The following is a 24,808-nucleotide window of genomic DNA, read 5'->3' as shown; positions in this document are numbered from 1 at the left end:
CATTCATCTGTGGAAGTGTCTGTAGTGTGAGTGACACTGGTTATATTGTTGTCTATAGTGCACACCACAGGACAGGTGACTTCAGGCTCATCCAACCATGGGTGTAGATCCCGGGAGGGGGGACATTAATTCCCCCCCCCCCCAATAAAAATACCCTAAATTATTCAAAATCGAACAACTGTATTTTCAGACTTCACATTCTTCACATTTTAGATTCAGATCTAAAAATAAATGATTGAACTGGTGGAACAAATGATATTGACAAATATATTTCTGACTCCACATCCCATCTCTGGTCTCCTTCACTAGGATGCAAATGAATGGGTAGTTTCATACACAGACGCTGATGACATCAGCAGGCTTTAAAGAAACGACCCCCTCAATCTTAGGGCTTCATATTTTGATATTCATCTATATCAATTAATCATGCATAAAGTAGTCCCATACTGGGAGAAAAGGAAGATTATGAGAAGAATTGGGGATCCTGAAGGTTGGAGGGAGGCGAAAGATAAGAACGTGAGTAGACATTACATACCTGTAATGATTTACTAATATAACAGTTAAGTAATCAGTGATTCGCGCCGTTGGCTGTTTAGGACAAATAAACAAGAATGATTCCCTGTGCAGTACTTTTTGAATAATATGGCGACCCTCTACCAAGTTGTGATTTATGGTGGCATGGTATGAGTTGCATACGGGCAAAAAAAAAAAAAAAAAAAAAAAAACACCTTTGTGCCCCCCCCCCCCCCAAACCTGACATCGGATCTGCACCCCTGCATCCAACCAACCAAATGGCTGCTTGTGCAGGCAGTGCACATTTGCGATAATGTGTGTGTACTTGCATTGGACTTATTTCAGCACAATCTTACTGTAGAATAACACGGAAAAGCTCAAAATGATGGGTTGGGATATTTTAGATCATAAATGGAGGTAATTAATCATTTGTTATTACTTCACCATGTTAAACTTGTATCTCGCTCTCATTTCTCCACTTCAGCAGTTTTTAATGCTTTGTCTTTAATTCATCTTCCTCTCGGGTTTGTTTTTCAGCTCTTGTAAATGAACAGAATAATCATTGGAATTTAATTTAGCAGTTAGAATCGTTCACTGCAACTATGAGAACCTATTAAATGACCATCAGTTTCAGAGGCTTCACAGAGATAATGTAGCAGACAGACAGCACAGATCCAGAGGACTTGTGCTTGTACTTAATGTGACTGACTAAGTGGAGGCATACGACAGTTGGCTGCCTGACGATGACTGACAACCACAAATCACTGCACAGACCATAGAAACATGGGTGCGATTACACACTCACACACACATACATACACGCGGCATATTGAGTCAATATGCTCCTCCTCCATGTTCACTATTGCTTTTGACACTTCCTCACTGCTGCCATTTGTACAAGTCAGAAAATCAAAGGCACACAAGTCAGACTGGGCTGAGCAGATGATAAAAGAGCACAGAGAGATGAGGATAATAAGGAGACAGAGGGCATTTCCTCTTAATTTGGAAACAAAAGAAGAGCAGTAACTGCCTGAAAGACACTTGCTAAAAGACAAAGACAGGAAGAGACAGAAGAGAGAAGACATGAGTGCAGGAGGGAGAAGGAAAGATCCAGAAGCATTGGCTGAGTGATCATTTGTGTCTTATCCTTTACCCTAATGGCACAGGACTCAATCAAATTCTCATAATTCTTGACCATGCATTAGCTTAGCAAGCAGGGACCTTGTTTCGCTCCCTCAATTAAATGCCCACCCGCACATAATTAACGACTGTTTTGTCCACAGATCAATAAAGGGCCTGTTCATTAAAAGTCCCTTTGCTTCCTCAAAGATCCCCTTGCTTAGTTCACTATTGCATCTGAGGAGGTGGCAGTGCCTGGCAGAATTTCCATTCCGGTTTCAAGTCTGTGGGTTTTCTTTTCCTTTTTTTTTTCTTCTTTTTTTTCAGCTGGTGAAAGATAGAGAAGGAAGTCAAAGAAGGACTGAGAGCTCGCAGAATGTGAGGGAAGCTTTTGAAACACAAAGAAAAGACTTATGGGAACTTATTAGTTTGAATGTAGGAATCACAGAAGCGGCCCTACCATACAGTAGCTGTTCTCTGTACTGTGCTATCTTGTCAGCTCATGCAATACATAGGAAACAACATGTACTACAAACTGTAAAACATGCTAAGAACACTGGCTGCTTGGTGAATATTGCAGTCGCCTTTGATGACAGGTCAACAGTCTTGATCTACACACAGTTTTCCTCATAAGACATTCAATTCTTTGATTTACTGTATATAAATAGTTAAAGAAGAAATGTAGGAGGAGTGCTGCAAATCCAGACAGGAACCCCTTCTACATCTACATGCACCGACCACATCCATACACCACGTTGTAATCAGTTACAATCAATGTCTGCATCAACACAGCTTACAACCATCATCAGTGTTTACAGATGCAAACACAAAAGACCTGTCTGTTACTTCTTAAAAGATAAAAGATCAATAAACACAACAGGAGCGGGATTTTACATGGAGCACGCCTGACTGCCAGCCACCTGCCATAGCTAACACACCGAATGATTAAACCAGCGCTTGCTTCAATCTCTAGGATATCTCTGGGATCTCTAGGATTGGATTTGCTGAAAGTAATGATCAATGTGCACAACGCTGTTGCATCTCACCTCTCCCATCTGCCATGGAATCACAGTATCTCTGGAGATGGATAACAGGGTTTGAACACACAGTCGTCTCATTCTTGGGTGTGTTTTTATTGTCTTTATAAGATTATCCACTATCTTTGAATCGCAGTATAAAATCATCCATTTTCTTTGCAGCTAGAAAAAAAAAGGTGACCATTTATTTCTAGGGTTGTAACCATGTTACCTCAGTCACAGTTCTCATTTATTGTTGGATTGCAGCCTCACAGTGACAATGGCTTCAAAGCCAGGTAGGCTCCATGAAGGACACATGACACAAAGCATTTACCTAATAGACTTGAATAAACAAATACTCTAAATACTTGACAAGTACATTTCGAATTTTAAAGGGACATTGTGTAACTTCTCCTGTTACCTATTCACGAAAACGGGTCATTCGATATTCATTCGAACCTCATTTTTCTAAAAAGTGACAGCCCTAATTCACGTGCAGTCGGGCAGACGGCCGTCAATAACAAACCAGATGTCACTTTGGGCACAGAAGTCCAGAGAAAGCCGGTAAAACGTGGGTCAGGTAAACAATACCACATCGCCATGACAACATATTGTCACATGTATTGTTTTGCCTCGTGCTGATAGACCACTTGTTTACAGAGAGGCTTGTTTATGCCGTTACGTGCAGCTGTCGTCCGTCTGCCGTCTGCCCAATTTCACGTGAATGCAGCATGAAAAATACGATTGAGTTGCTTCCGATGTACAACCGCAATGCTAGATTGGAGTAATTCCTACACAATGTACCTTTAAAAGCCAACAATAATAATAAATAATTGTGTCTATGAATGTGTGAACACAGTGTTACTGTACTTGTGTTTCAAGTGTATGATACCCGCAATACACTACACTGTTTGTGGTTGTGAGGTGCACATACTGTAGAGTATCCCTTATCATATTACACAGAGTCGACATGAAGACATTGTCCCTGCTGATTCATCAGTCTGCTGCTGTAAAACTAGAGAGCACACAGAGAGCACATACTGTACACCTCTGAGCACCTCTGCCAAGTCTGCACCTTCACTCTGTGCTGTATGTGTTATTACATGAATAACAGAATTATGTTACGGATCTTTTATCTGCCCTATTTTTAAGTTAAACTGTAAACGGTGATGTGAACTGGATGATTTTTCAATTAAGTGCAGGAGTTGATGGGAAAATGTATAAAAATATTGTAATGTTAAGAAATCCTTTAAGGATCTAAATTGGGATCTGCACCAAAGACTAATCATTCCTTGGCCCATGGGGTGGACCTCCCACCAAAAGTGATTGAAATCTGCAGTCTAGTTTTTGAGAGGTAATGAAACAGGCACTGAGTCACGACTGGGAACCTTTTTTTTTTCTTCTTCACTTAAAACATACTGTTCCCCAAATATTTCCTTCATCTGTTTGTATGTGAGGACCCAATTTTTCAGAGCCAATTTAGAATCATTCCACCCTTGGTCAGTCTTGCTGTAGATGGATCCCCTTGTGTAACATCTGGCGGTCTCTAGGCAGTGCGCATCCTTCTATTCACTCACTTGCACATAAGCTGGTGTAAAATTGCCCCTTTGAATTTTCTCCACAGTGGATTCCTCATTCAGTGAAGGCTGCTTCTCCCCGTGCACAGTCGAAATCTTTCTTTATTTTGTGTAATACGCTAAACACAGCCACATAAGTTCTCTCTGTCTGTGTCTTTGGACTGATGAATGTGGCAGAATGCTTTGAATTCCCCAGCTCCCAACACTATGATGTGTGCCAGTCTACTGGATTATGAAACATATGGAGGCATACGAATACACAAGCATAGGCAAACAAACTCGGAAAGTCTAACCCGCTCTCTCTCTCTTTCTCTCACACACACACACACACACACACAGTTACAGATACAGGATATGAGTGGATGTGCAAACAAACTAATGGGAGAAACCTATATGGTTGGACACTTTCACAGACAGATGTACTGTAAATATTCATTCATTTTTAGAGCTTGCACATTACAAATTTTACTAAACTGTGAGAATTTGAGATTTGCAAAAGCCTCTAAAAACCCTCCAACGCAGACATGCAGACTTAACAGTCATATTTTCATTTGAAGAAGTTAATCCAAATCTTTAGTTGTTAAACCTCTGGGGCTAGAGCAACTTACTCTAAAGAGCCATCCCCATCTCCCATCATTCCAGAGCCCCCAAGCAAAACTGTTCTTCAGGACTGAATCTGAGTCTAACTTATTGTTTCAAAATGAACATTAGGGACTGATTAAAATGTACAATATAAAACAACACACAAGTTTAGAATAATTCAAAGGTTAATCACTGTGTAACAATGCAACTACAGAATAGAGCCATAACTGTGAGACTGATAGAGGATCACAATAACAATGTTTTGGCCTTGTTTGTTTATGCATTATTGATGATACTGCAGTTGTTAAAAATGAACGGAAAATAAATATAGAACACAGTGTGATGAAAGAGAGGGACTACGGGTCAGCAGCAGCATCCCTGACTACATGACAGCAGCTCCACACGATGTGATCAACCACTGACTGTCATCTGGCCCACAAACCAGGCCACAGAGGTCACTGCTGTTGGTACTATTGTTCAAGTTGTTGTCATCAAAGTATAACTGTGTTGTTTGTGTGTAATGGTCTGTGTGTTGTGAGATGTACCAGTTTCTCTGCGTGTGTGTGAGTAAAGTTCATGTTTGGAGTAAGTCTGGTTTTGATCAGTGCTAAAGGATTTAAAGCTAATACCTTATCTTGGCTCGGTACCAGTGACATACTTTCAGTCTACCTCTTTGAACTGCAGAACCTCAGTGGAGTAGAAATAAAATAAAAACACAGCAAATCACATGTAACATCCTCTTTTTGTATTTCTCGGGATCTAGCTTTGAAGTCTATACTGTAGCTGTTGCTATTATGATGACAAATGCTGTTGCTTAACCTTGTATAAACACATGAAATGCATTTTCCTCCTGTAACATTCTCCATCCCTGCAAGGTATTAATGTTAATTCTGGATAAGTCTGGCAGGATATGCGTGCCTAATGGCTTAATTATGTTTAAAACACTATATTTTGGTTAAATAGCGCAGCATAAAGACTGTGAGCAGGGTACAACAGCTGGCACAACTGGGTCCAAAGGTTGAAAAGGAAACTGCCCACACCTCTAAAGCTCACAAATTTACACATTATATCTAATTAGTTTTATTCTGTGCAATACAAACAATAGGTTGTGCTGGTTTCCAGGCAACACCACAGACTGTGCAACAGCAGGTGAAGGAGCAGCATAATGGTGTTTCACATGAAAAGGTGTGAACAAATCAAACTACTATCTGAGGGTGGTATATCAGCCAGTTAGACACACCTGATATTAACGGAGACGATTTAATCACCTCAAGTGCCAACGTGTCCCAGACGCAACCTTGTGCCCTGTCGAAGTGTCCTTGAGCCTGACACTGAACCCCTGCTGTAGCTGCTCACTCATCACTCTTCATGGCAGCATCAGACTAAAATGTTAATGTGTATGTCAAACCTAAGCACCAGCTGCCTCAGGTTTGTGGTACATGAGGAATGACTGAGTTAGATGTTCAGATTGATAACATACTGTAGTGCTATTTTCAACTTAGTAACCTACACATGACCATAAACATGAATGAAACATCAAACAAAAATCTCACAAAACTGTAAGGTTATAATTCTTATGGCTTTCCAAGTATAGTAGCTCTGGTTCAGATCTTTACTATTTGAAATATCATATAACTGTTTTAAGTACGGCTGCAGTAAAACATTAACTTTTATCAAATGTGGACACACTGATGAATACCAACCTATAATATGTCCATGAGCATGTGTGGGACCTTTAAACACCTTAATCAAATGCAGAGGATATCACCTTAATGAGATAAGACTTAAGCTCAGAGAGCATGATTTACCATACGGCCAGGACTGATTCCCGCAGGACATCTACAGGCTATTTTGGATTCCTACAGGGCATCTACTGGCTATGAAACACTGCTCTCCCTCTCTCTCTCTCTCATACACACACTCACAAGCGCACACACACACACACACACACACAAAACGACAGCGGCAGCAAAACATCACCCCCGGATGTATCAGATTATACCATGCAGTACATTCAATTACATCTGATGGCAGATGGTGTAAACAAAATCAAACACACATAATCTCGAAGGTTGGATCCTTCAGTTAGATATTAACCCTGATATCCAAAGACCTGACACAGGACTAGACACATTAAGACAAGGAGCGGTCTGTGAGGGCTCTAAGCTGACTGACTCAGCAGTTTTTTTGGGATATGGGGTAATCCAGAGCATTGGGAATACACATGCTGTGGTGAAACACTAATGAGGACAGAATATTGAGTGAATCACACATAGACAGGAAACACTGTCTTTCTCCCTCTCTCCCTCTCTCCCTCTCTCTGTTTAATCGACTCAGCTTTAACTAACTGACTTATTTTATTATGGTAATCAAGTGTTGATTACCCCAAATGTGATGCAGCTGTTATGCTCTGCATACAAATATGTGGAGAATTTAATTGATTAGTAATAATGGATCACATTAATGTATTTATTCAGCAATAGATTCTGCCATCATTACATGATAGGATATGATGACTTGCCTTCAGCTTTAACACTATACTGTACCTGCTTTGCTTCTATGCTTTAGAGTAATTATTTTCTCAGAACAAACCTGCTTTTTGTGGCCTGTCAATCACTTAATGTGTGTAATGCTGTAAGATGTAATGCTATAACATTAGTTGTACAGATTGTTGACGATATGTAGTTAAGTAGCTTGTAATTTTCTCTGAGTATTCTACAAAAAGGTGTGTGGTATTATCTTTTCCAGGCCATCACTGTAGAGGAAAGTAGATATATATAATGGCTAAGCAAATTAAACAGTCTGCTGGTCAGTTTACTAATGGCTGTCTTAACACTTTTTAAAATGATTAAAATGGAGAGGATAAGCAGACCTTATTACCTCATAGCCCACGGCATATGCAAATAACAGACTCACCATCCCTTAGTCAGATGACCTTGCTGCCACTCCGTGCAAATGATGGCTCTCAGGTACTTCAGGTTGACTTTACTATGCCATCCAACATTAGTCTCTTTCAGGCTCTGTGGCTCCTCTCCAAATTCTGCAAAATAAAACAGACCCCTCAGTGAACTTCATTGTTTTTTCCCCCAAGTTTAAATAAATAAATTCTCCAGTTAGATTTGTAATGGGTGGGTTAGGGGGCAGGTGGGGAGGTGGGAACAAGTCGGAGAGAAAGAGGGGGAGGCAATTTGCTAATGGAACATGGAGAAAAATGGTGTGGACCCAGGATGAAAAAGGATGAAAGAAGAGGCGGAAAAAAAAGAAAAGAAAAACTCTAGTCTATCAAGAGAGAGCAGGCGGGAGCTATAGGGCAAGTGCTAAAGTGGTTTTAAAAAACACCATCATTAACTGTCATCTTCATCTCAGGTGCAGGGCTGGGGAGCGAGGGTCAGAAGTGGGAACAAGAGGGAGGGAGAAGAGGAGGTGCTGTGCTTGCCCCTAAAGATCATTCAATAGCCTACAATCTTCATTTAATTACCTGCTTTAAGTCTCCAAACCACGTCCTCCCCCAAACCCCTTCCCTCTACCACCTCCAGTCCAGCATACAGGGGCTCCCTCCCTGGAGACAGTGCTGCAGCTATTAACTATGTTAATTATAGCCTAAGTGGAATCTAATCACACAAACTTTGTCCTCATGACGGCATTACAAAAAAAAAAAGAAAAAAAAGGGGGCCATTTGAAGTAACCTGCTTGCCCTGTAAGTGTGTGTCCAGATTACAAGCCACAGACTCTGTCAGCAAGATGAAGCTCCAGGATTTAGGCCTCTTAATTCAGCGGGAACATTATTTACAATCTCGCTCGACCGGCAGGAATGGAGGTCATCTGTGCTGTGTTGATGTTTGGATGACCCGAATGCGAGAGCATGCATCATTTCAAGACGTCAACAGGCCACCTATTCAACACCTATTCCTTTGATCTGAGAGTCTCCTGTATGTTGCAGCTGTTACACTTTGAGGGACAACTTTACCCAGAATAGACTCTGATATTACACATGCTAATGCTACACATTCATTGCCAAGTGTTTGACATGTTTGTCAAGCATTTAAACAATTCTTGTTCAGCCAGGTAATACAGCAATAGATAAGATACTGGAACCTACATCTCTCTTAATGGCAATACAATCAGTGTAGAATACTAGTAGTGTAAACAACCTAGCAATTGATGTTAACTTTAGGAGTAATTCCCAATTTCAATCAAGGCTGTGTTGTGTTCTTTGCTCTTAGATTTAGAACCTGTACAGCCGTTTTATGGAGTGAAATCCCATTGTACATAAGAAAACGCACACATTCACACACACAAACACACAAGCAGCAGAGGCTCGGTGCATATGAAACCGAGCAGTGACCCAGTAGCGCTGCTGTTTACACGATCGTTAAAGACAACTGCAGGCGATATCACACGCCTGGTTAACCACGTCCTTCTAATAGCCTGTCATGTTATCTGAGAATACAGGTGATTTTTGATCAAGTGGATAAGTGGCCGGGGTCGAAGAAACAACCCACAGTCTGCAGGCACAGACACAACATTTTGATGTATAATGACACAGTGAGTTGAGTGTGAGCGGAATATCTCCCCTGCTGTAATTGTCTGTCTGTTAAAGACAACAGTATTGTGTCTAAGGAAGATAAAAAAGAGTAAGGGTTGAAGAGGAGATGATGGCAGAGGAATAAAGAAGCCAGTGGCACACTGACAATGCTTCTCATCTGCTAGAAAGTCAGTGCAAGAGTAGAGTAGATAACATGGAAATCAATTATATAATCGATGAGATGTTGCACAAAATAATTGAATGTTTAAATTAGCAAGCTGGGATGGCCCATGGCATGGAGTTTTGACATTTAGCATCGAGTCAATTTGTTTGCAGTGAAAAACAAAAGGATTCTCCTAAAGATTATTGCTGAGTGGCAGCAAAAGGCCTGGAGGAGAAGCCCAAGCTCTGAGATTATCTTGATCAAACATCAACATGGTGTGGAATGTGAACTGGGCCTGTGATGCTTTAATTGTTTTTTTTGTTGTTGTTTGTTGTGTGTGTGAGTTCTTTTTTTATTTCTGTTCTTCCCTTCATTCTCTTTTTTAATTCTCTCACCTCATTTTGCTTCGCGCTGAAGTGGCTTTCATCATTTCAGAGCACGTTAAGTTATCACTCATACCTGTTCCAGTAAAGGCTGTTATAGTTCTGTCCTCGGCTTCAAACGAACAACAAAGCAGTCACAAAGTCAGCATGATGTCTCTAATATAGTCTTTCACTTTGATTGTGTCATTTTGTCTGTTTCTAATCATTGTATGACTGTCCTGTAATTTCAGAACACCTCTCATTTTTAGGACAGTCCAGGTAATCAAATGAACGCCCACGATGACTTTCACTAATTGCTTGCTTAGAGGTCAGACCCAACTCATCTAAAAAAAATCCTGTTACTAACAGGGTGCCAAGCAGAGGTTAAAGGGACATTGTGTAACTTCTCCTGTTATCTATTCACGGAAATCGATTATTTCGTTAAAAAGTATGTTTTTCATTCATCAGTAATCACCCCCGGTAAACAGTAAAACGTGGGTCAGGTAAACAATACGACATCGCCATGACAACACGACATGACATGTCACGTGTATTGTTTTGCCTCGTGCTGATGGACCACATGTTTACATAAGCCGTTTTCCCACTAAAATTGGCGGGTCGACGCGGGTTTTTTAAACGCGGGTCGACCCGCTAACAATCGGCATTTGGCCCCTTTCCCATTGACCAAAATGAGCCGAGTCTGACCCCCCGCTGAGGGATCAGACAGAGCATAAACCAGTCGCCCCGCTCTCATCCGCGGTGCAAGAGACACACACAGTCATGCCACAGCCGCCCGCTGCGGAGTGTCCGTCCGCCGAGGCAGACTCTCTGGGTGGCTGACCTGGAGCACCAGGACCGCGGAGGACAGAGAGTCTGCTGCGGCCAGATGACGGACGTCCGCGGCACAACACGTCAATTAAACAGACTGTCGCTTCTTTTCTTTTCTTTTTTTCTATCGTTTTTGGTCAGTGTTCTCTGATCTTTTGATCCCAGTCTCGGATGAGAGCAGAGCAGAGCGGAGCAGAGCTTTGTTTTGTTTTGGTACGTGATATGAGACGCGACCGGCGCGATGACGTAGCGTCACGTAACGTTCAGTGTCATCACGTAAATTAGCGGGTTGACGCGGGTCTGGCGTTCCCACTGCAAGCCGTTCGGAGCCGAGCCGATTAAAGGCGATTTTAACCCGCGTCGCTTGCCGAGTCGTTTGACCCGCGTCTCGGTGCGCCTTTCCCACTGCCACCAAAAGCCGATTGTTAGCGGGTTTAAACAGGTTTTTTGGCCAGTGGGAAAGGGGTAATAGAGGCTTGTTTATGCCGTTACGTGCAGCGGCTGTCGTCCGTCTGCCGTCTGCCCAATTTCACATGAATGCAGCATGAAAAATACAATTGAGTTGCTTGCGGCATACAACCGCAACGCTACATGGGAGTAATTCCTACACAATGTACCTTTAAAACACAACTGGAAGTAAGTAATTCAGTAAACCAGTATTTATTGATCAGTATTTATTGATTTACTTGAGTTTCTTCACTTTGGAATTATTTGTGAGCTCAATTTCTTACGGACCCTGATTTGATCCCATAAATGGTCTCAAATGTATTCCTCTCTCTCGCTCTTTTTTGAAATGAGATGGCCAAACACAAAGAAACTCATCTTTCACATCTTACATCTTTATCCCCCCTTAGGCCTTTTTTTCATTGAATTAATCATACAGGCCCCCCGAGAGCACAGGACATGGTCCTCTGTGAAGCAGCCAGCACAAATCCCATGCAGCCTCTCCACCTCCCAGTGTGTGTATTTTTTGCTGCATACAGTGGCTCTGAGGGAGTTTTACACCAATTCCCAGAGGGTGGGAGTCTATTTATACAGGATCCTAAAACAGGGTAGTCATACCCCCCCCCCACCACCGCCCACACCCCCCCGCCCCCCACTCACGGCAGCAGCTTTAGGTGACAATGCTGACACACAGCCACATGATAGTCCAATCTAATCTTTTAATCGCTTCGGTAACTTCATGTCTCCGGGTGAGTTGGGGCAAGCTAGCAGTGGGGATGGGATATCGTCTGCAGAGATATGATATGATCCTTGAACACATAACAAAAAAAGCACACACAAACTCACATACACACTGTCCCACTCCACCCCACCCCCAGAGTACTATAGCGAAGCCTCATGTATCTGTGGGTATTAACAGATCAGCGCAGAGCAGCAGCCACCCTGCTTTAAAGTCTTTTCCTGAGGTAGTGCTTCAGAAGCCTGCTGCAGAGGAGGATAAACGCGCAGCAATCCCCCAGGCCCAGCGCCTTCTCAGCTCCACTCAGCTCCCTCTTTGCTGGCCCCTCCCTCTCCTCCATTCCTTCCCTTATCCCCACTTTCCTTCCATCCCTCATTATTTCTATCCTCCTTCTTTTCCTCAGCATCTCATGCTTTCTGTCCTGCTATCTGTCACCTCCTCCCCTCCCCCCGGACCTTCATATAATTCTCCTTTCCATGCCTCCTTATCCTGCTCCCCTCCCATTTTGTGTCCATCCCTTTCTCCATGTTTCGCCCTCATCTTGCTGTCTCTTTTCTCCAGAATTCAGTAATGAACCAGGCTTGCGGCCCATCTTCGCCAGCCAAAGAGGGTAGGAACTTTTGGTTACGCGGCGCTGTAACCTTGGTTTAGTGAACAAAAGCTCAGCCCTGTAATAGGACATTGACCTCTTAGTATCCTCTTGTCCCGAAAGGCCAAATCTTTTCGCTCTCTCATCCACCGAGTCTTAAGTGACTTCTGTAGATCATCAGGGAAAGTGTTTCAAGGGCAACGAGCTTACAACACTTCTTTTCAGACAGGCCTGGCTATGTGACTAACAACTTATATTGAACCAAGCTCAGTACAAAACAGTTCATACAAACACAAACTTCACAAACTTTTGCTCATTAGATCAATGATCCAATTACAAGAATTTTAATAATTAATGACAAACTAAGCATCCCTGGAGCTGTTATTCCAACCAAACAAATGGTAGTTAACAGTATTTGTCTGGACTATGGTTTTGTGGACTACCAAACTCCTTTTGGCAATGAAATATGTGGGAAATGCTTTCATGCACAGTGTGAGATCAAATATGCTGCTGGAGTAGATTCAAGAAAACAACGCAATTAAATATTCATTGTCAACTAGTTATCATCATTTCCATTACCCATCTGATATTTCAAGATATATTTATTATTTGCACAAATATAACTGAATAACAGAGTGCTGTCTGGTTGCCTTTGAATAGCATCATTACATCATGGGCGACTGACCTTAACAGAAATAATAAAGTATTAAAAGAAGCTTCTGCCTTAACTGAATTGTCGGTGAATGAAAAAAAAAATACAATACTGAAATATCATCATCATGTCGTGAATAGTGGATGTGATTTGAAAACTGTATCCAATTTTCTCTTTGTCACAAATGCTAACTGTTTGGAAATAAGAGATTTATTCAGGAAAATTAGACAGTTTCCACATGCCCCGTGTTATTTTATTGTCAGTCAGTCCCTGGGGACATTCTAAAGACTCTGTAATCCAAAAGCACTGTGGGACTATTGCAGTCAATATAGTGAATTGACACCCTGCCAAGACATGGAAACAGAATGAGTTCAATACATGTAGTTTAAAAACAGAAGAAAAAAAAAAAGAAATGATCATCTACCCAGAGCAATTGTCTTGCTTTCTGAAACAAACAAATGTGGATAATATTATGCATCCATTCTTTCTTAGGCAACAGATTCTTATATTATTTAAGAAACAACAAAACAAGAGTGACAGATGCAGGAAAAGCTAAGAATGAGTGGAGGTATGCGTTGCCGGTGGTAATCCCTGGTAAAGACGAGACAGACAGAGATGGTTAAATAAAGTGACACAGAGACGCGCAGGCAAATATCTTGCCATTCAAGTCGACAGAATGACAGATGAACGTGCAGACATACTGACAGGCAGACCAGGGAGGGGTAAGTAGGCTGAATCCAAATTAAGCTGATCAGAGCTCACTGTGAGTTAATCTAGTTATGTGGATAAAGGACTTCCCTATGGCTAAAAACACAGCAAGTTATGATTCACTGACTGTGTGTGTGTTGATGTGGGAGAGGTAGAGCATGTGTGGCTGCCTGTTTCTTACTGTGCACAGTTTCTATCTCTTTATCCAAATTTTAAATGCATCCACAGACTCATGAGCCTCGAAAGCTTTCTCTCAACAGCGAACAAGTTGCAATCTGTGTTCTGTGCTCCACTCGTTCACGTTTTCTAACAGACACCAACTTCAGCAAGTGACTCGAAGCGGCCAGAGACGTTATTGATTTGCGAGGCAAAACTATGCTAATGACAGACAGGCTGTCAAATCTGACAAGCTTGACGGAGCCTTCAGTGATGTGTTTTGTTTGTGTTGGAGTCTGAACGTCGTTGCGTTATTGTGTGAGCATGTTTGTGTACGCGCCTATGACTTGGTGTGTTTACAGGGGGAGAAAAAAAAATGTCAGCCTGGCTGCCAGGATGTCGGCGCTATGTGCGTTTAGAGGGGGTTGGGAGGCGGGGAAGGGGGAGAGAGAGCTAAACTGAGCGCGGTTGGTAAAGTGGAATTTTTGAAGAGCATATCACGCTAAATGAATCTACACTGGGAGCGTTAGAGACTCACAAGACTTCATAAGCACCCCCTCACTCGCGTGTATACCACTTCAAACAGAAGTTAGAAAGCAAAACAAATATCTAAGTCAATCAGCCACCTTTTCTTCTTCCCTCTCATCTAGCAATCTTCTCCAAAAGACATCAAGGGTAAATGATTGCAGGGATGCTTATCAACCACCAGAAATTCAGTAATACCGATGCATTTGATGAAATTAGGTCTCAAAGAAGAAAAATAAAAAAAACGAATACAAATTCAATCAGTGCTGTGTACTCTGCCTGCATATCAAAAAGAATGAGGAAAGGGGAGGGGCCGAGGTAGCAGGCCAAGAGATTTAAGTTTGGTATAAGCTTCAACTTCAAACACCTACTGATTTTCATAAAATGCTTTCAACACACTGTTGAGCTGGAGGACGCGTGCAATGAAAAAGCATTATTTACTACTGAGAAAAGGAAGAGGGGAGCGCTACAGTGAGTCAAAAAGACAGAGAGGGAAGGGGCAATTTCCCCTGTCTTTTCTCAGTTGGCACATGGCTCCCCTGCGCAGAGCAGAGAAATAAAACATGGGCTGAGAAACATGACAGTATCCGGTAGAAGTGAAAGAATATGCCTTTAAGATAACACGATCAAGGAGAGGAAAAGGTTCTCTCAGCTGCTCTGGGTTATTCTTATCTGTTTATGGAGCCAGACTGAAGTGAAGCCCTATTAAATTGGTCTATCCAATGTGGTGAGGCTGACGACTTGAGAATCTTCAGTGCTGATATTTAAACCTCATGGATGAGACAAGTCTTACAAAATAAGTAAGCTATAGCGCAGCCCCAAGGCTATGCTGCATGTTCGCAGATTTGAAACAAAGTGGTGCCAAATTAACTCAGACAAAGAGCAGAATAAATTGAAAAGCATAGAAACCTAGGTTTAAATTTAGTGCAGAATGAACTATAAATTATTTCCACTCAGGTGTTCAAGTGTTAAAGTGTGAGATATGAATCCTTGGACTGCTTTCTGTTTTGTATGCTTCAGCTAAGGTTTCAGGAAATGCCTCCACGTTCCTGTCTGTATAACAACTGTTGAGTATGTGACGTGTTTCACTCCATTCCTCCACCTGTATAGTACTGTATGTCTGATGTCTCTTTTTCATTTTTGTCTTTTTTTAGTGCAGCACTTTCTGAAACTCACCTCAACCAGGCATCGACCACAGAACACTTTTGCTGTTCTTATTTTTCAAAAGCATGCTTCTCCAGTCTGGGTGCGAGCGTGCGAGCGTTACCCTGTTGCTCCCAGAGAAGACCTCATTAAGATGTTTGAGACGCCTCAGAAAACGCCAGCCTAGAATACAGAAATACTCCTCTATCCTCCTCAGTAATAGTTACCTTTTAACAAATGAAGGTTAAAATTTAACAGCTTGCATATAATTTATATTTGACAGATGCACGAGTCTGAGCTCAGACGGGATTGAGTTGTCAACAAGCACCTGTCTTGAATGCGTGGATTTTATTTGTCTAGCCAGATCTTTAGAGAACAGAGACACTACAATAGAGGTTGGAAATAAAGTGGAGAGTCTAAAACACATACAGTAGATGCACATCTCTGTATGCTTGTCCTCTTTCATCTATAGATTCTTTGTTAAAAACTTTAAAATCTTTTTTTTTAAGAAAGTTACGTTGTGTCTCTCTGTAATTGATGGCAGCTGCACAGATCTGTCTTAAACCAAATCTTGTTTTTAAATGTTCCTCTTGAGAATGAAGCAGCACAAAGTAAATTTCTACAAGTGCTGCTTCTGTTAAGACTATGTGACTCGAGAATCACAAGGGAGTATTAAGAGAGCACGACTGTCTCACTCACCCTCTATTAATCCTTGCTTTTGTCTGTTTGCTCTTCCTCTTGTCAGCCGCAGTCGACTTTCATCATCACACATCTCTCCTCGCGTGCCTCTGAACACACCCACAGTGACTGTGAACCTGCCCGTGACTAAACTTCTTAAATCCCCCACCAACGCTTGATGACAAAAAAGTGCTTCTTCAAACATAAGAGAATCTCACATTGTCGACGGACAACAATGTATACGTAGAACAAAAGGAGCAGGAATGTCGAGCCATAGTTGTGAAGATGACCTTTACAAGACTTACTGTGCATCCGCTAAGAGGAATTATTAGTGACAAAGAGCCCATTTTCCCCTGGACCAATAATTAACTATGCTTTCATCCGTAATAATAATCCACACTTTTATGATAGGGGGAAGTGGGATTGCTGAATTTAATTGTCTAACTTAAACAATTGTGCACACTAAGCACATCTGCACATGCTGTACTGTACAGAGCAGAGCTGCAGTGTGAAAATGAGGAATGACATTAAGATTCAGATTAACATTTAGATTAACCTATCTTTGTGAGAGGGATTTGGTCGGAAGAAATGCCACCAAAAAAAAAGTAGATGATGTATGTGATGCTTTTCGACAGATATGAGGCTAAATGACACGTCAAAGTGATGCTTTTATGAGAACACTGGCATTTGGGGAAATGACCATCAATGTAACTGTGTGACAGCAGTAAGACTGCCGCATGTCAGTTATCCCTTTTTTCCCTCTGGAGCTGTGAAATTATTTGACTGACTGAGGGCAAAAAAAAAAAAAAAACATCTTGATGAACCATTTTTGCGCTACAACACAGGATTTAATGAAAACTGTGTTAGAACAACACAACAGGATAATGATGCTATTTCTTTTTCTTTCTTTTTTTACTTTTGAATGTGCTGCTCTGTGTTGCTAAGTTTTCATTAGTTTCTCTGCAGTCTCAGTGAGATAGAGGGAGGTTGCCCTGCACCCCTTATCTCTGATTTCACACCAGGGTATAACTCCAATCCAGATAGACCCAGATGATTGTGTAGATATGGAGGCACATTTTCTGCTCTGAGACTGATAGTCGCACTGTTGCACAAAACATGGCTGTTCAGTTGTTCCTTGCAACTGGTGCAGATTACGCCTTAGAACAATATACAATATAATAAAACTGTGGTGGCTGAGAGAACATCTGAACAGATTACATTTGAATTAGCCTACATATTACACATATTTGAATGAATGGGGCTGGTAACAGTCCTTTTTCTTGTTTCATATCAAACAATATGTGCACAGGCCAGCTATAGGTTCAATTTATTAACTTCATTATTTTGTTTGTTTGTTTTAAGTAGAGTAATAACATGATGTGTGTGAATATAAAGGGGTATATAGAAGTGAAAAATCTGTCCAGCAATAACAAAAACTAAAAGTTAACTTGTTGTATTATTAGGGTGCCTGCTCAAAAAGGTCAGCCTCCTCGGTGAAGGGCAAGTTGTGTGTAGTGTTCAGCGCTGATGAGAAAACAACTATGGTTCAATTCAGCGGCTGATGGTCTGGAAAAAAAAATCACACCTTGAAAGCCCCTGTGAATGGCTGTCGAACAGAAGACTTGTCAGAAATATGCTTCCAGTTTGATTGTCTGCGGGCTGCTTCCCTTCGCCTCTCTCCTCTCTTTGTCTCGCTGTCTGTCTCCCTCAGCCTCCAGAAAACCGAAGACTGTAGAAAGAATGGCCCGCAAACTGCTTTACAAAAATGGTGGAATGACAATGGGGCTGTTAAAACCACTTGGCCATCCTAATGCTCATCCTATTGACGTTATTGATTTCCCATTCTGCTAGCAATCCTCCTGGCGAGGCGGATCCTTCTTGCTTCCACAGAGCATGTGGATCTGTCTGGCCTCTTGGTGACGGTCAGCAAAGTCAGTTTAAATAGATACATAAACCGGCAGAGTCCATGCAGAACCAAAATAGCTCCATGTTCAAAAGCAGCTGTGACCAAAGTCCAAACTTCAGACTCCCCTCATATCAAGCCCTGCCAGTCAGAGAGGAGAGAGGCTTTCAGACAGCACAGCGAGTATCTTGTCTTTTAGCCTGTCTACTCGGCCTCTTTTCTATTTCACTTATTCTCCCGTGGCAGCCAGAGGCTCTGACCTTGTGTAATGCCCTCCAACTAACTGGCCACTCAGACAAATCTTCCCACTTAATGAGAGAATGTCACTTGTTAGCCAGCACCATTAGCTGCAGCCCCTGCCTCTAATCTACCTGAGAGAGCATGTTGCCCCCTAATGCATACACTCACTCACAAAAAACTCACAAATGCATCAGCTACATGAAAACAGTCACGCACAGCTGCAAAACACTTTCCTAGGGTCTTTGAAGATACCACTTCTATTCTAGTAAATAATTGAACGCGTTAATGTTTATTTTTCACCGTAAAAACTGCAAAATAAGGCAGAGGGCTGGTGGAGAGGGGTGACAGGGAGGGAAGTAAAGACCATACATTGTGTAACTTCTCCTGTTATCTATTCACGAAAATCGATAATTTACTTCAAAAGTCTGTTTTTAACTAATCAGTAATCCCCCCCCATCAACAAACTGAAGTATTCCTTTCAGCTCTGAATTAGCCGTTCATATCATTCATATCTACATGGAGCGGGTAAGCTCGGTGCTGGCTGCCATGTGGTGTCTCCATGTTTTTACGTTCAGTGGCAGCGTGACGGTAGGAAACCACGGAAACTCAGCGGAGACACCGGAGCTGTCGGCTCAGGTCGAGGTGGCGTCTGTGAAAAGTCACCGCGGTAACGCAGTGAGGAGGAATGGAGCGTTACACTGATGCTGCATTCACCTGCAGTCGGGCAGACGGCCGTCGGTAACAAACCAGATGTCATTTTAGTCACAGAAGTCGAGAGAAAGCCGGTAAAACATGGGTCAGGTAAACAATACGACATCGCCACGACAATATATTGTCACGTGTATTGTTTTGCCACGTGCTGACGGACCACTTGCTTACATAGAGGCTTGTGTATGCCGTTGCAGCGGCTGTCGTCCGTCTGCCGTCTGCCGTCTGCCCAATTTCACGTGAATGCAGCATGAAAAATACAATTGAGTTGCTTACGATATACAACCGCAACGCTAAATGGGAGTAATGCCTACATAATGTACCTTTAAATAAGTAATTTGTCGATATAGTAAGAAGTAACACTGCACTTCTGATCACTTTAAAGTATTCTTAAGTGTTTGAGACAACAGTATTGGTGCCAAAGAAATCACAGAATGAAGAAGAGTGTAAAGACAAGGGCAACTAAGAGAGTGTGAGAAAGTACTGTTTCAGACTGAATTGTTTTATTCTGATTATTGTCACAGACCTCTTTGGTTTTCTTTTGTTTGTTTTTTATCACTTTAATCAGATTTGTTTGCTGCATTAAGGTTGAACGTAATAGCACACACTGTGCCTAATGTTATATATCATCCTTTAAAGGTACCATAATAACATTCATTGACTGCTCAGATCCAATTTAATACAAACTACACTGAAGAAAACCATGAGTGCTGTAATAATATGTGCTGCAAATACAAAACAACTTCAAAAACTGAACTTGTCACTGATGAAAGAAAATATTTGTATTCACGGTGTTGGTGTTGTAGTCATTTGTCAAAGTACTTTAATTACATCATGGTACAGAGGAAATACACGCCGATACCTCGATACTGATGGTATGAAAAATCATTTCTGAGTTGGTAGGATATTGTTCTCTGTAAACGGCTACAAGTACCCCTGCTTACTGTTATCATTGCGCTCCATTACCACATTACGTTTGTCAGAACTAGCACATGGAAAAATTAATATGAGAATAAGCAGCATGCTGAGCACAAGCTTGACTAATCACAGCCTGCCAGCATCTGAAAGTTACTCTGCCTGTCTCTCCAGTCAGACTCCAGCACAGTGGAAAGAAAAGCAGCAGAAAGTAGACACGGGCGCCGCTTCAGTGTCAAAGTGTCGACTCCCCAGGAAAAGCTCCCTGATATTAAAAAGCATCTCACCTTACGTAGTCATGAGGCTTTTATCTTCACAATGTGATGAAGACAGACCTGGGAGTCTTGTCCTTTTTCTTTTTGTTCTTTTTCTTTTTTTGGAATCCGTACTTCAAATTCCACAGAAAAGAAAAAAAAACCCGACTGTGAATGACCCTGTCAGAACTACCGTTCATCGACCCCTCCAAATGGAGCCATTGTTCAGTGGGAAAACTCGAGAAGCGGCTGCAGCTCCTGTGGCCGCCACATTATGAAGAAGCTGATAGATGTGTTGTAAGTGGTCTTCAGACTTTCCTGTCTGTTCGACCATGTTCTAATGGAGAGGCACCGATTAGTGCAGAAAGACTTGGCTGGAGGATCTATAAAACAATTGAGTCAAACATACCCGATAGAGGCCTTGTGAAACTGAAGCTGTTGTTACCGACGTGTTGAGAGCACACTTGTCTACAGGTGATACAGTGAACACACTGTGTCACTCAAAAGGCCAACTATCTTGAGTACTTTTTGAGAAAGGACAAACATCACACATCCCTGTTTCACACAACAATAAAACAACATTTAATATATAAATAAAAGAGAATTGTTGGTGGTAGGTTTAAGGCAATAATCCTTTACATTCTGTGTGAAGTCTATCCTTTAATTAATTTATTAGAATATTGTATATTTGTGCAGCATGAATAAATCATCAATCAACAACAAAGTACAGGAGGTTTTTGGAGGTTTTTCAGCAACACCCTAAAATTTGATTAAATGAATTTATAAGGTATGATATGGCAGGTGTTGGCATTTCATGTTCATTCACAGATCCAGACTGACACAACAAAGCCAAATCTAGCTTTATCAGCTCCAAACTAAAAAGATATGCATGAATTCTGTGTCATATTACCACAAATATAGCAGAGTGTTCCACTGGGCTCAGATTAATGCTCAAAACATGCTGGTTTCAGCGTACTAAGGAGGTGAATCCCACCTACCATCTCTTGTTGGGTGGTAAGAGGTAGTTTCTTTCCCTCTTTCACATACAAACACACACTGGAGAGAAGGGTCAAGGCCAAAATGTACCTTACTCATACTTGCAGAGATGCTCAAAATTGAACCATTTTGCATGAATAGTGTTAACAAGTGTTAAAAATGAAAGGTCATACAACTTACTCCAGTTATATAATACACTCAGTTATTAAATGCAATTTTATCTCAAGGCTGGCAGAAATGTTGAAGGAGAGAATTGGACTTAATGAAGAAGCCACTTGCCAGAAGATAGAGACAGTGGTGAGAGGAGGGACAACTCTCAACTGAAAGATCACCAGGTTGCACCCATTCATTGCACTGTATTGTTTTTCCTCCTCTCTCTCTCTAGTGCAACACTCTGAAAAATTGCTGTGTCCCAGGAGAGCTGACCTGCTTATGTAGTGTGCTTCCCCTTTAACCTAGCTGCAAGCCATTCTCACCTGTCAGATCAGTGCCTAGATGTGTGTTCATGTGTGTGCTTGTGGGTGTGTGCACGCATGCACGTGTGTGTGTGTGTGTGTGTGTGTGTGTACATATATCTATCATTTTTTCTTTTGTTCTTAATCTCAATTGACCTAGGCTAACCCCGGCCTCATTCAGTGTTTTACCATTCCCATACACTCAGAAATTCTATGCCTGAACATCCACTAAAATGCATTAGATAAAGTCAGTTTTGCTCAGTTTTATGAGCTTTTCTAAAGATTTGGAGTTTAAAAAATGGTCAAACAGTGTCCATGGGTTAAATGCACCTTGGACACAGGGTATCCTAAGCTATCACGACTGCTAGCTAGTCCTCCTGCTAACACCACAGACTGGCGCGGATTAATGCACAGGCTTTCCTCGGCCCCATGTGTGGAAGGGCCCCTGGATTGGTCAGATAATGTCGGTCACGGAGCCGCAATGTTAGAGAAAAAACAGCGGAGCCCGACAGCAGAGCGCAAGGTGGGAGAAAGAAAAAGAGACCAACAACTATAAACTGAGGCCAAAACTCAATCACCTGTCTCTGATGAACAGAGTGAGTGAAATCATGATTAGCCTAAGTTACACGATTATACAGGGGACGGACGATCGTTCATTTGTAGAAGGATATTGTTGTTACTTGCGGTTTTTTTCTTTTGTTCAATTGCCCGTTCATTTGGCGGGTCGGGGGGCAGAAACACCTCGTCTGTGCACCTCAGTGTTATGATGTGAAGGAAAACCCTGTGTTTTTGATCCTCATGTTCCCAGAGAACTTGTTCTACCTTTCTTGTAGCGCTGCTCCCGCTGCCGCCCCGGCCCGCTAATGTTTAAATCCCACCGTCACAAGTTTTTTTTTAATCCTTTATGAACAACCGTATAGGCCTGCTGTTGCCAGGGGTATATAAACAATAGAGAAGAATAGAAAGTCTCTAGGGAAACTTATCCAAATCAAATCCGTTTTCAGTGCCTTCTTGTTCTCTAGTCCTTAGCCTAGTGATATTGGTTCAGTCATTCATTTAAGATGTTTATTATTGATGACAGTGGCTCAGGGGGTGTGTGACTCTGGATATGAGAGGGTTGAGAAGTGAAAGTTAAAATCCTTTTTTTTTTTTTTTTTGAATCCCGAAAGTTTTAAAAATAAACTCCTCCAGCCCGCAAACAGCTCAGAATTTAGTTTATTCCTTCAGCAGCAACAAGCTAGCCCGCTCTCTTGCCTGTTTTCTGCAGCCTTCTCTCACCACGCAGCAGCTCAATCCCCAGTGTCACGTCGACTTTCAGCAGGACACTCTGTGTCCGTGACTTTTTGCCATATGAAGCCAACAGGGTCATATATCAACACTAGACAATAGCCAATTAATATGCGCACTCGCCACCAACTGGGCAAGAGTGTTGATTGAAATCTGTATGACCGACAACAAGATGAGGTTTATTATGCTTGCACTGGGGCCTCTAAATTTTGGCCTGTAATTGAAGCTTTTCAACAACCTTAAAATGATTAATATATCCCTCCAATGCATAGTTTAGATCCTTTGGGTGACTTCTTGATGACAGTTGATCCTTATGTCCCCAAAAATCATCAATGGTCTTCTGCAAAATGTCTGGTACTGTGACACCTGCCATAGCACCTGTCAGAGAATGTTGATTAGAGGGCGGCGTGGCTTAACCATAGGTCAAATGAAGTTTCCACTGTTTGACTGTCACAAACACATAAACACACAGTAAGGAGTGTGAGAGCACAGTTATGTCTCCAGTTATTGCATTAATGTTATAGTCACTACTCTGTGTTGTACAGCATGTGTGTGAATGTGTGAATATGCTCCATATATTTTCTTGAGCAGGGCTGTGCATGTGTGTTCATACATCCAGCCTAAGGGCCCATTCACATGGAGCACCTAAAAACGCGTGCAGAACGCCAGCTGGAGCGTTTTGCATGCGTTTTTCAAAGCGCTTCTGAGCTCGCGTCCATGGTCGCGTCTGCCGTTACTAAGCAACCAAAAGCGCGTGTCACATTTTTACATTAGTAGTGTGCTTCTGTCATTTAACCAGGAATTAAGTAAACACAGGGCTGATCAGATTTCAAGCACCGTGAATCCCTCTCAGCGGCTTCACTGCTCGATCTGTCTGTCAGTTTGGACGGAGGACTCACCACCGTGTGGAGAGGAGGGAGACAGGCGAGACGTAAACTCCCTACCTTGTGTGTAATAAAAGTTAAAAATGCGGTTAAATGTACTGGTATCACACTGCTGCTACGGCAGCTATGGAGTAGAGATCCGGGCTGGACCGGGGAAGAATTGAGCTGCCGCTCGCCGAGAGGGAGCTGCTGAAAGCGGCCAAGCACTGAGAGCCGGGCTGCTTGTTGCTGCTAGTGAAGCAGGTCCATGCAGCTGATTGGTCAATTCTGATCACATGACAAGGGGTGCGCGTACGGCATTTGAAAAAGTTGAGATATTTTCATCTCGGATTCGCCTTGGAAGCGCACGAAAAAAAAGGCTTCACTTCGGATTTTGCGCGGCTGCATTGAGAACAATGGAAACGTGCGCACAAAAGACGTTCCATGTGAATGGGCCCTAATACAGTCTTGCTCTCAATCATTCAATCAGCACCATGAATTTGAATGTTCTTTATCTTTACCAGCTTTGTCCAGGTGCAGTTTCTATTAGGCAATGCCACTTACCCATCATCTCCTTCCTATTTATCTACCTCTACCTCTCTGCTTTAGCTCAGTGTTATCAATACTGTAATTGACATTTACCATAGCGGGAGTATACAGAAAGTGTCACGCTAAGGTGTTGGGCCTCCATGTACCTCACCTACTTGTCAAGTGTATGGTGGAGTTTCATTTTTTTCCACATCTCTATAGACCGGTGCCTATATGTTTTGTGCCCATGGTTTTTCCACTACTCTCAAATGTGCATCCATCTTTGTAATGAGGAGTTTATGCACTGCAGCCCTGCTTTAATATCCCTCTCTATATGATT

The 24,808-nt window shown here is 42.1% G+C and overlaps 1 protein-coding gene across 1 annotated transcript in view; it reads right to left on the bottom strand.

Moving 5' to 3' along the window:
• cdh22 (cadherin 22) overlaps positions 1-24,808 on the bottom strand; it is a 174,245-nt gene that overhangs the window by 115,106 nt on the left and 34,331 nt on the right. Inside the window, exon 2 of the mRNA XM_085777693.1 lies at positions 7,724-7,847. The gene's annotated coding sequence lies outside the window, so the exon portion shown is untranslated. The remainder of the gene's footprint in view (positions 1-7,723; positions 7,848-24,808) is intronic.

The sequence above is a fragment of the Trachurus japonicus genome, chromosome 5, assembly GCF_045865225.1.
Source record: "Trachurus japonicus isolate A0001 chromosome 5, Traja_1.0".
Taxonomy (NCBI): domain Eukaryota; kingdom Metazoa; phylum Chordata; class Actinopteri; order Carangiformes; family Carangidae; genus Trachurus; species Trachurus japonicus.
This window is presented reverse-complemented; position numbering and strand designations above follow the sequence as displayed.